Source organism: Podarcis gaigeae (genome assembly GCF_964106915.1).
Source record: "Podarcis gaigeae genome assembly, chromosome: Z".
Lineage (NCBI taxonomy): Eukaryota > Metazoa > Chordata > Lepidosauria > Squamata > Lacertidae > Podarcis > Podarcis gaigeae.
The window spans coordinates 21,412,592-21,425,661 of record NC_139691.1 but is presented as its reverse complement, the minus strand read 5'-3'; positions in this window follow the sequence as shown (position 1 = coordinate 21,425,661).

Here is a 13,070-nt window from a genome sequence, read left to right as displayed (position 1 = left end):
TATGTAATGGGGAAAAGCATTCCATATAGTACGAACAGCCTTATTTGTTATTTCTAGCTCTTCACAGGGCATTTCCGGTGAGTGAAGAATATCTGATGGGGAGGGGGGAATCTATATGAGATCCAAAAGCTTTTAAATGCCACAGGTACTCATTTCTTGTTTGTGTAATAATGAATAAAGCTGTACTGCTCTTATGAAACTAAGCATGCCAAATTATTGTATAATGCAACAGGGGGATGTTGACTGTTATTTTAATTATTGAGATAATTAATACAAGAATGCCATGATGAAATAAATTTGTCAGACTTAGAGACTCTACTCTCAGCTTCTTTTTCAGTTTTTCCATAAAGGCAATGTACTATACCTTGTAATACAAATATTACACATAGCACGTAGTTCAACTATGGAACTCACTCCCAACAGAGGGAGTGATGGGTGGCTTTAAAAGAGGATTGGCCAAATTCATGGAGGACAATAAGCTATCAATGGCTGCTAGCCACGATGGCTGTGCTCTATCTTCACTGTCAATGCCTTACAACTCTCTACCAGTTGCTGGGAATCACAAGTGGGGAAAAGCTGCTAAAACACTCAAATGCCCACTTGCCCATGAAGCTCACTGGGTGATCTTTGGCCAGCCACTGCCCCTTTCAGCCTAGCCTACCTCACAGCATTGCTGTGAGGATGAAATGGGAAAGAGCAGCATCATGTATGCCACCTTAAGCTCCTTGGGAGAAAGTTGGGATATAAATGTAAATAAATTGCATTTTTAGTCTTGTATTTTATGCCTTGTTGTACACACTCTTGAGATGCCTACATAACTGGTGCTATATAAGTACCGTATATGTATTTAAATAAATATATATCTTCATATCAAAAAGAAAACCATTCCCCAAGAATATTCTGACCCTATCCCATATTTATTTTATTTTATTTACTGCATTTCTTTCCGATCTTTTCCTCCAAGAAACTCAAAGTGGCAAATGATGTTCGCCCCCATCCTTGTTTAATCTCTACAACAACCCTGTGAAGTGGGTTAGGCTGAGAGACAGTGACTGGCCCAAGGTTACGCCCACTGAGCTTCATTTCTACTTGGGGGGGATTTGAACCCATCTCTCCCAGGCTCTGGTTCTACATTCTAACCACTGCACCACACTGGCAGTCCAACCAACCTCCAACATTTCTCTGATAAAAATTGGGACATTCCATTCCATAATGATAATACTACTATTTTTACCCCACCTATCTTACTAGATTGCCCTGGCCACTCTGGGCAGCTTCCAACATATATAAAAACATAATAAAACCTTTCCTATATAGGATTGCCTTCAGATGGCTCAGGGGTCAGATAACTCCATACCCTCCAACATTTCTCCAGTGAAAATAGGGACGTCCTAAGGAAAAGCGGGACATTCCAGGATCAAATCAGAAACTGGGATGCCTTCTCTAAATCAGGGATGTCCCTGGAAAACAGGGACACTTGGAGGGTATGCACTAGCTCTCAAAAAAGCCATTCATTTGTAACTTGGTAAGCATGTTGGTTTTCTGAAATTGCCGTAGTGTTAACAGATGTGATGAGATGCCTTGCATCACACAGCAGTAATGAGTCGTTGTTGTATTTAAAAGCCCCAAAACAAAATATTATTTTGAACCCATCTATTTAGTGCATGTGACGCGCCAGCTGACAAATTCCCCAACTCTTGGGTTGCAAAGGCCCTGGAATGTCAGCTGAGTGACTGGGAGCCTTCAAATACTACACTTCATCTCTCAGGGGAATTAATGCTCATTTCTGGATGAGATGGATCACCATTTGCCTTGGAGGCTGCTGCCTCAAACTTGTAAGTACAGTAACAGGGCCCTGCTGGCTTGAGCCAAGACCTCATCTAGCTCTGCTTGCCTGCAACATTCATCACCTGGATACTATCCACTGAGAAGCCCAGAAAGAGGGCATGAAGTCCAAAGCCCTGGCTGTTCCTTTTTTGCTGTCTTCAGCACCTGTCGTTCAGAGTCAGGCTGCCTTTCAACATGGAGGGTCATTCATTGGGAAGGGGATGTAGCTCAGTGGTAGAGCACCTGCTTTCCATGTAGAAGGTCCTAGCTTCAATCCCCAGTGGCATCTCCAGGTAGGTCTGGGAATGTTCCCTGCCTGAAACTCCTGAGAGCTGCCAGAGACTCAGTACTGATATCAGATTAAATGTACCAGTAGGTTAATTTAGTATGAGACACGCTCCTAGGTCCTATCTGAGTTATCCAGTCTCTGCCCATAAATCTCTGTCCAGTCCTTCCAAGCCAACTAAGCTCCATTAACTGGTAAATAGCCATAGGAATCCATACACAATGTCCATGTGAGACTCAGAAGCCCGGGGTTTTGTAAATTTCACAAATGTATGTGCTGTAACTTGGGGGTGTGCCCATCTTCCAAACCTTGGCTTTGCTTCCACAGCTACTGTTATCTTCCAGGACACTATAAAGCAGGGGTGGCTGAACTTTTGGAGGTCAAAGGGCCTCATTGCAAATTCTCTGGGGCGTGTGTGTGTGTGTGTGTGTGTTTTCATGTCACAGTGGGAGGGAGTGAAGTGCCACAGAGGGGTCAAAGTCAAGTGATGTTATCATTACTCAGCGGTCGCCTACACTTGCTTTGCAAATTAGTTTTCTAATATTCCCAAATAATTGTGACACTATTTGTAAGAGCCTGAATTAATTGACATGAAATAATTAGGCTAGCTTGACCGATACTTTCAAAAGTACCTATAATTATTTGAAAGCTTCCTCTGCTCTTCCATCTTTTGCATTCATTTGAGATAAAAACATTCCCTCCAACCTTCTTTTCCCCATTCCGCACCCAAACAACTGAGAATGGTCACTCTCTCTCTATATATATATTAGGTATATATCAGCGGGGGGGAGGGGATAATTGGTGTGCACTCAGATTCCAGAATAATTAATTTATTGACCAATGCCTTTCTTAAATAAGTACTTGGCATATACATGGGATCTTAGCTCTGTCCAGAAGTACAGCTCCTTGCAATGCTGGCAGGAGGATGATCTGCACCTCTTAGACCCAAGTTTTGACCCGGGCTATGAAGAGTGGTTTTGGAAATCGTTGAGCGCACCAGATGCAACTCTAGTCTGCTCTGATTTTATGAAGCACTCTCCTAACTGCTGACAGGAGAAATTGCCAATGCTCAAGAATGCAGAAGTAACGGTGGTGATGCTGCTTGCCATCAATGTCTCCTAACAAACCACTGCCGATCCTTGCATTCCCAAACCACATGGCCAATGGTGGTTAGAGAGTATTGCAACCTGACCTACCGCAGAGGTTGTTGCAAGGATTAAATGAGGATGGGGACAGAACCATGCACACTGCCTTAAGCTCCTTGGAGATAAAGGTGGGATATGAATTGAATAAATACATTTGCACACACACCCCTAAAACTGCAGAGTGATTCATGACTTTCTGAGGGTGGTGCCACCAAATTATTGGCAATTCTGTGGTCCTTGGAAATAGTTTGGGGATCCAGATCAGGCTCAAAGCCCACTGGTTAGCCACCCCTCCATTAAAGGTTATCAGTGTAATAACAACTCCCTGTGGAGAGAGACTGCAGCATTTGGGGCATTTTAGTTTAGAGAGGAGGAAAGTAAGGGATGACATGATAGAAGTTTATAAAAAAAATGCATGGCATGGGGAAAGTGAATAGAGTTTTTATTCCCCTCTCAAAACACTAGAACTTGTGGACATCCCTTGAAGCCGAATGTTGGGAGATGTAGGACAGATTAAAAAGGGGGGGCTTCTTCGCATTGCGCATGAACTATGGAACTCTCTCCCACAGGAGGCAGTGAAAGATTCTCTGTTACCAATAATGCTAGAATTGGCACAAATAAGAAAACATATGGAAATTCAGCTGAGCCCTGACTTAAATCTGCCTCCATTAAACTAAAATAGGCAAGTTATTGTGGGTTCTGCAACCAGGAGGTCTGAAAACATGAGTCTTGTTTTAGGGCTGCATTCTGTTTTGTTTTACTCTCCCCAGCCATAGGTACATATTGGAAGAGATTGCTTGTATAACCACCAGATCTGTATTAAAAGGTTGCCTAAACAACCACCAGATATAAATAGATACATCATATACAGTCATAACTTTGCTATGGGCCAAACCAGATGAGATGTAGCATAGAATTCATTGCATCTTTTCCGGACTTTATTTTCCTTTGTGTGGTTTTTATTCTTCTGCTGCTTCTGTTTTAGAACAGCCTTGGAGGCTACCAATGAGATCAGAAGACTACTAAGAATACTCTCTGATTGCTTTCTTAATTCTTTTTCTTCCTGTTCATTGTTGATTTGAAAATGAGGTCCCTCTGACATGTTTTTCCACCATGAAGAAAAATGGTGATACGGACTTTCTGTATTTTTCACTGTGAAAGGAAAGTGGTTTGTGGGAGGGTGATTTTGAACTGAAAAGTTAGAGGGGAAAAGGCTTAAGAACCTTGCCTTTTCAGATTAAAACATGCACACAAAACAATCTTCAACACAGCACAGAGGAAAAAAGACATAGAAGTTGGAAAGGTCTAGTTTTGCCATAAATAGTAAATGTAGGATCCTTTGTAGGATTTGCTGAAGCAGAAATATGGGCAGCATAATGGAAAGGGTGTGGTTCAGTTGTCACCAGCTCTACAGCAGCCTTCTGCAACCAGGTACCCTTCAGATGGAGACATCTGGAGACTAGGTCAGGAGGTTGTTCCACAGACTCATAAGAATATAAGAAGAGCCTGTTGGATCTGGTCAGTGAGCCATGTAGTCCAGCATCCTATTCTCACGTGACCAACCAGATGCCCATTATGGGAAACCAGCAAGCAAGATTTGAACACAAGATCACTCTTACCTCCTTTGGTTTCCAGCAACTGATATTCAGAAGCATAACTGCCTCCAACTGTGGAGACAGATCATAGCCATCATGGCTAGTTGCCTTTGATGGCCCTCTGCTCAATGAATGCATCTGATCCACTTTTATAGCCATCTAGGCTGGTGGTTGTTTCTGCCTCCTGTGGGAGCGAGTAAGCTAAGGGAAGAAGTTATCAGTCCGGAATCTTCCAGTCTCATTCTACTCTTGCCATGTGCTCTCTTCCTGGACAGGTTTGTGGATTGGACCCAGAACTACTAGAACTCAGTGGGGGTGGCCACAACAAAGCTTGTTTGTTCGTTCCTTTCAGAAGCATTCCTTTCAGGCTGGAGGATGGAAGTACTGCAAGAAGTGGTTCAGAAGTGTGTGTGTAAAGGGAGGAAAACTTTTACGGAGAAAGGTAAGGGGCAGTGGCCCATGTGCTGGGATTAGTTGTGCGAATTCCCTCTCCACTTCCAGGCTGAGTTGTGAAGCTTTCTCTGCAGATAAAAGAAATTACTTCTTAGAATAATAGAATTGTAGCATTGGAAGGGATCCCAAGGGCCATCTAGTCCAACCCCCTGCAATACAGGAATCTCAACTAAAACATACATGGCATGTGGACATCCAACCACAGTACTCCAGGTGTGGTCTGAACAAGGCAAAATAGGCACTCCTATTACCACACTATTCATTCAGCACATAGTTAAAACCATGGAACTTGCTTCCACAGGAGGAAGGGGTGGCCACCAACTTTAAAATATTATTAGACAAATTCATGGAGGGGAGGGCTATTGATGGCTACTAGTCACAGCTGGAGACAGCAATGCTTCTGAATACCAGTTACTAGAAACCACAGGAGTTTGGAGTGCTCTTGAGCTCAAATCCTACTTGTTGGTTTCCTGAATAGGTAACTGGTTGGCCAGGGAGCGAAGAGGATGCTGGATTAGACGGGCCAATGGCCACATCCGGCAGCCTCTTCTTATATCCTCTGAATGAACTTGGTCAGTTCCCCTTCACTCAGTAATCTTTCACTCTGTTGTGGTAAACAAGGCTATAGACATGAAAGGTCAGGCTGACCTCCTGAGTTCTGCTTTTTAAATTATCCACAGCCTTGACTTGAAGTCAGCTTAAGTCTTACATGTATTTCTTATATGTCAAAATGACAGCGAGATTGTCACTTCTCGGAAACAGCACCCACTTTCTTTCTCTTTTTCTCATTCTTTAAATGTCACCAGAGACCCCCCAAATATCTTATGAAACCTTGTATTCCCAAACATGCACTGCAGTTAATAACAGCATATATCTGTTAAAAAAAATGTTCTTCTAAAGTTGGCCACAAGTTAGTATAGTGGTACCTGAGGTTAAGAACCTTCGTTCCGGAGGTCCGTTCTTAACCTGAAACTGTTCTTAACCTGAGGTACCACTTTAGCTAATGGGGCCTCCCGCTGCCACCATGCTGCTGGTGCATGATTTCTGTTCTCATCCTGAGGTAAAGTTCTTAACCCGAGGTACTATTTCTGGGTTAGTGGAGTCTGTAACCTGAAGCGTCTGTAACCTGAGGTACCACTATATAAACCTTTGGAATTGGATATGGGATTGGTTTTCTGGAGCATTTGTGAATATAATGAAACGCTATCGTCTGGAGCAACATGCCCCCTTTTGCTGCTTGAGGTAGAACAGGAAGTGCCACCCTGACAGGAAGTGTTGCGCTGTTATGGTGTCCATGACACTTTCTTAGACTTCCAGATGTGCACCGAGCCCCAAAAGACTGGAAACCATGATTGAATGTATTAGGTGTGTGTGTGAAGGATCCTACCAGCCTAATAGGCTGATTAACTACCTCCTGGGGTCTGACTGGTCTGCTCCTGCAGGCCAATCAAGTTGTTGCATTCTAGGATCCTACCTGCCTATTGTTCTAGGATCCAAGCTCAGTACATAACAGTGTGTGTGACAGAGAGCAGGGTATCATCCAAACGTACCTGTTGCCCCACACTTTCTAGCCCAGGGGTCTGCAACCTTTAAGACAAAAAGAGCCACTTGGACCCATTTCCGAAGAAAAAACAACTGGGAGCCGCAAAACTCGTCATTATAAAAATAACTTTTTTGTCACTTTTTAAAATTATTTCTTTGTTTGACCCCTCAGAATTACTCCTCCTCATAGAAATAAACGTTAAATTAACAAGTTCCCTTTTTGTGTTTGTGTGTGTTCTTCGCTCCCCTTCAAAACAGTAACCAGCGTACATGCCCCCTTTCAATGCAGTGACCAGCGTACATGCCCCTTACAATGTAGCGGGCGGGCGGGAAGGTGACGTAGGGACGGTGCGTGACTAATGCACACATCGCCCCCATGCGACGTCACAGCCAATACAGCGCCGGCCACAGTGGGGAGTGTTGGGGCGCACAATGCGCCTCCTCCCTTCGTTAGTATCCGCCCCGGAGCCGTGGAAAGATGTAAAAGAGCCACATGCGGCTCCGGAGCCATGGGTTGCAAACCCCTGTTCTAGGCATAGTCCTGTGCTTTCCTAGTCTATGTCTAAGTGCTTTTTTTTGCCCTGCTGTTTTCCCCAGGAAAACCTGCTCTTTAATGCTGAATTTGGGTTTTCTGTGGTTTGCCATCCACTCCGATTCAGGGGAAGGCAGTGCGCATGTGCAACAGTTAGGCAGCTGCGCCATGGGTGCCTCTTGTTAAGTTGTGGGTGAACATATCAGATGACAGCGATTCTTCAAACAGCTCTTGTTTATTCACAGGCCAGAACAGAACCGGGCTGAAGGGTTCAGCCAACCTGCTTATATAGAGCTCAACTACAAAGCAACAGTAACAACTTTCTGTAACTATCCAATCACTGAACTTCACTTTCAATTCCTTATTTGCATATGCGGACCTGAGTGAAAACTATTTACAGTATCCCCCTGCTGGCCCAGAGTGAGAACTTCAGTACATAACACCTCTGAAGCTTTGCCATGTTGCTGGGCTGGGAAGGGCAAGGGGATAAAAGAATTCACTCTTGCCTTTCCAGCTAATCAGCCTTTTCTCAGGAGTTGAGTGCAGGGGATGAGGGAGGCCACCCCTCTAGGAGCCACATGCCATCAATGTGTATGGCCCAAAGTAGGTGTGGCAACCCCACACTCTTGCACGCATGTACACCCACCCACAGGCACTCAATCCAGGGTCTGCCAGGGTCTAGGATAAGCTAGAGAACATTGATTGGTGGGCTGGATTTGCTCACCCCTGCTTTGCTCACTCACCCTCTTAAAAGAGCAGTTAGGTAATCGCACCTGCAAATCACTGCAATCCATAGTTTACTGTGTCGCATCCTCCTGATATTGACTTTTTGGGAAGTATAATTTTATGGCTGCACTATTGAGGCTTTTCAGGAACTATAATTCACCTCCTTTTATTCCCTCCCCCCAATACTGGATAGGGAATTACTGAGGAATGGACTCTTGAATAGTCTCTCTTAACTGCCACTTAACGTGTGTTTCTGTTACTGTGTGTGGAGATGGTATTAATTAACTAGTTTTTCTCCTTTGGATATGCGAAATAGGCTGTTTTATGTACTTACGGTACTAAACATTTACAGTAATTGAAATTGCCAGGAATCCTTGCTTGATGGAACTTATTTGAAATTAAATATTATAGAAGGGTCTTGTTTGGATAATGCTGCGATACACTAAAGTGCTTTGTGGAATCTCTGTTCCTGACAATTGCGGAAAAGTAATGCCTCAATAGCACTGAAGAGGTTGAATTTAGAAGCAGACTCTGATAATATAAGAGCAACCAGGGAAACAATTTCAGATTTAAGTAGTGGAGTCCATGGGTAATGTGTGTTTGTGTGTGTGTGTGTGTGTGTGTGTGTGTGTGTGTGAGAGAGAGAGAGAGAGAGAGAGAGACTTAAATGTCACTCAGATCCTGCATTTTTTACATATTTGCAGTTGTTTATGATTATTATTTTATAATAATCCCTTTTAAAAACTTGTGCTGAATGTACTTGTAGCTTGAATTTTCCCCAGTAAAGTTAGAAATCCTAATAATAAAACCAAGGCATAAGAATGTGTATGCTGTCTTGGAAGTTTTGTGAAATGGAGCAGTTATCTCTTGGTGCAACAGGCAATATAAGAAGTATGACAAGTGCTTTTGGGCTTTTGTAACAATACTGTAGTTTGGATTTTTTTGGTATTGGCAACTGCGTGATAAAATGTCCCTTCATGTTCTTGACACTTCCAACAAACATTTGAAACATTTTTGTGCATTCCAAATAACTTCTCAGGAGTTAAGTACCAATGATACATCATTTTGTAAAAATTCTCTTTTGAATCATAACACAATGTGCATTTTAATTCATTTAACCCTTTAGTTCACGTATGGATTGTCCAACTGTATATTATAACTCCCCTCCATTTAAACATGCACTCTTTAACTTGTTCTTCTTGTATTTCAAATTTCCGCAAAAGTTTATACATTTTCTCAACAATACGTTCATCATCTGTATGCAATTGTATTTCAAAATCTGTATTTTTTGTTCTATACCAAAAGTCTTTTTAGTCAACTTAAATCTTTCTGCTAGTTGTAAATGAGAAATCCGTCGGAAACTTAGTGGTGCGTCGCACCAGGGCGCCAGCCTCTCAGGGGCGCCCCAGCAAGTGGGGGAGCTGCAAGGCTTTGCCAGCAGCCTCCCCTTTCCCTGCATGCCAGCCAGCTGTGCCCCACCAACCATAAGGCTCCCAAGCCTTTGCGGGGATCGCTCTCCTGCAGCAGCATGGGGGAGAGTTGCGCTCCCCCCATGGCTGGCAGTGCGCAGCTATGGCCACCCCAACATTATCCGTGGTAATTTGGGGGTGTTGGGTGGATATTTGCACCCCAGCACCACATCTGCTAAAGATGGCCCTGCCTGCAGCTGCACCAGGCCACAATCACCAGTGCCACCGAAAATGGTAAGCAGTCGTTCTTTCCCCATTAAATCGCTTCTGTTGCATTTGTCCTAAACATCTGCAAGAGAGGGCAACATGAGTTTGATTTGTTCTGCCACCTGAAAATCCTGTTTGGGTAGGGGAAAAGCAGTTTGTGATCATGCAAGAGAAGCATTAATTAGAAACTGACATAGAGCAAGGCAGCAAGAAACTGTGTTCCAATGGGCTCCGTTACAAAAATGTGATTAATGGATGAAAACAGAAATTCATTAAAGGGACCCCAGAGGAAAGCCACACAACTGCCTGCCTGTTAGAATGCTGGACTGTGGAACAGGGGCCAGTTCAGCTATTAGCTGTAATGGCCTGTGTCAAAGCTCAGGTGGTAATTAGTGTGTTGGTGCCATAATATTTATAGAATAGTTGGAACATTTCCCCTCCTAACTGATCTGGTAGATATTCTGCAGTGTTCAGCTAGCACTAGAAGTCATGCCTTTGAAACATTAGCAGTGAAAACATTTCTATAGTTTATGTGTAATATGTCACCTGTTGAATAAATGAAGGCCTTAAAGACAAATAAAGTTGAAATATGAAAAAGGAGCTCAAGGTGGCATACATGGTTCTCCCCATCCTCATTTAATCCCCACAACATCCCAGTGTGGTAGGTTTGGCTGAGAGGCAGTGACTGGCCCAATGTCACCTAGCGAGTTTCATGGCTGAGTGGGGGATTTGAACCCTGGTCTCCCAGGGCCTAGAGTAGACTAACACTCTAACCACTGCACCACACTGACTCTCTTGATTTGAATATATGCCTCCGCTATCTATATTAATGTTATTTGAAGAACAAAATGAAAATGTTATAACAAAAGACCAGTTGAAGCTCAGATATAGAGAACTTTGCCTGCATTAAATTTAGATTTAGGAAATAAAAATGTACAGAGACCAGCAACAGTAGAAAAAAATAACTTGTGATGCTGAAGCAATGAAAGGGTTTGCGAAACTAACCACATTCTATTCCGCATGGCATCTATTTATCATGTATACAAAGTAAGTAAGCTATCACCAGCAAATCAGCAAATATGGATGTCAGTGTGCCATAGAACGGACTGCTGTAATTGTTCTCAGGATATCACATTAGGAGCATCATCAATTACCTGCCAGTTTACAATCACAGATATAGGATGGGTTCTGAAAACACACATCCTAGGATAAAAAGGTGTGTCTTCAGCACTCACCAAAAGCTGCATAGTTAAGAAGCTGGATACGCCTCTATGAAGAGTTCTACAAATTAGGAGGCTACCACAGGGAAGGCCCTCTCCTGCTTCCCCCACCAACCGCTGAGGGTGGAGGAAGTACCAAGGGCTCCCCCAATGCTCATCCTAACAGCCAGGAGGGTCTGTAGGGAAGGGAGCAGCCTTTGAAGTATTAGGAGTGCAAGTCATGCAGGGCTTTGAACACTAAAGGTTTTGGCCTTTAAAGACTGTCACTAGATTGCCATGGAAATGTTCTGGATGGCAATATTGAAGGATATTAATATTCATCAATCTGTACCACTATACCACTGACATTTTATGACAGTTGTAGGGGGAAGGGGTGTACCATGTATTTGTTTGGGCTAAACATTAATTTTTAAAAAACCTATTTATGTAAAAGAAAGAAAAGAAGAAAAATAGCTCACTGATACCTCCATGACTTAAGAATATCAGGTGAGCCAGTGTCATGGTGACCAACCAGATGTTTCTGGGAAACCCCCCCAGCACAATCAGAGTACAGTGGTACCTCTGGTTACGAACCTAATTCGTTCTAGAGGTCTGTTCTTAACCTGAAACCGTTCTTAACCTGAGGTACCACTTTAGCTAATGGGGCCTCCCGCTGCCGCCGCCGGCGGATTTCTGTTCTCATCCTGAGGTAAAGTTCTTAACCCGAGGTACTACTTCCAGGTTAGCAGAGTCTGTAACCCGAAGTGTTTGTAATCCGAGGTGTTTGTAACCCAAGGTACCACTGTACAACAGCACCCCCCTCCTGTGGTTTCCAGCAACAGGTAAAGCTGCCTCCAAATGTGGAGAGGAGAGCATAGCTGCAGTGGCTAGTAGCTATTGAGAGCCTTCTCCTCCATGAATTTGCCTAATATAGGCAATCCTCACTTTGCATGGAGGTTCTGTTCCAGAACCCTGTGTGCATTGACAGATTGTGCATAAACCCGCCCCTTCCATGACACCTTCATGACGTTTTGGGGCAACTTCCGGGTTTGGTGCCATGCGTGTGAGCACAATCATGCATCTTTCGGATATGCCTAAATTGGTTGTTGCTTGTACTCTTTTCAAAGCCATCCAGGTTGATGGCCATTACGGTCTCCTATGGGAGTGAGCTCCATGGTTTAACTATGTGCTGTGCAAATGATATTGGAACCATTATGGCTTCAATGCCCTGATGTGGCTCATGCTGGGTGTGGAATTGCTGCCTCCCCATGCAGCCCACCGGAACTTGGGTGGATGAGTACGTGTGGGAGAATTGGGAGTGTTTTTCTTTAATGTGGGGGAAGAAGAGAAGCAGATTTTGTATTGTTCTGACACACCGAGTTGTAAAAATCAAAATTGGACTGTAATATGATGTATTTTTATCATCATCATCATCATCACACTATGGCATTTGCAGTCCTCCTCAGTCTGAGAAGTTCAAACTGATGTGTTAGCCTAAGCTCCCTCAATATAACACTGTGTGATTAAGAGATATTTTGGGCAAAGCCTCTGAATCCAATATCCCATGGGCTTCCACAACTAATAAAAAACTGTTTGGGGAGCGTGTTTGCTTCAAACAGTCGTATATGGTGCTGAAATATGAACATCCTTTGGAAATTGGCAAATGTGTCATCTTGCTTGCTCTTCAAAATATGGTAACTCTACTGTAGTATGTTCTCGAAGCTACCAGCATGAGTTTGACCAAACTGCGGGAGGCAGTGGAAGAAAGGAGTGCCTGGTGTACTCTGGTCCATGGAGTCACGAAGAGTCGGACACGACTAAACAACTAAACAACAACTGTAGTATGCAACAGTGAGCACACAGTGAGTACACACATGCACGTGCACACACACACACACACACACACACACACACACACTTTGTCCTTATCACTGCCACCCAGTGGGCATCTCGATTCACTGATTCACTAGATTCCATCATGCAGCCCTTGGCTAATAGTGTACGAAGCCGTGAACATCTTAGTATACAAAGCCCTGAACAACAACTGTACTCTTTTTGGTGTCTGCAAAAAAACTGTCCAGACATGCAG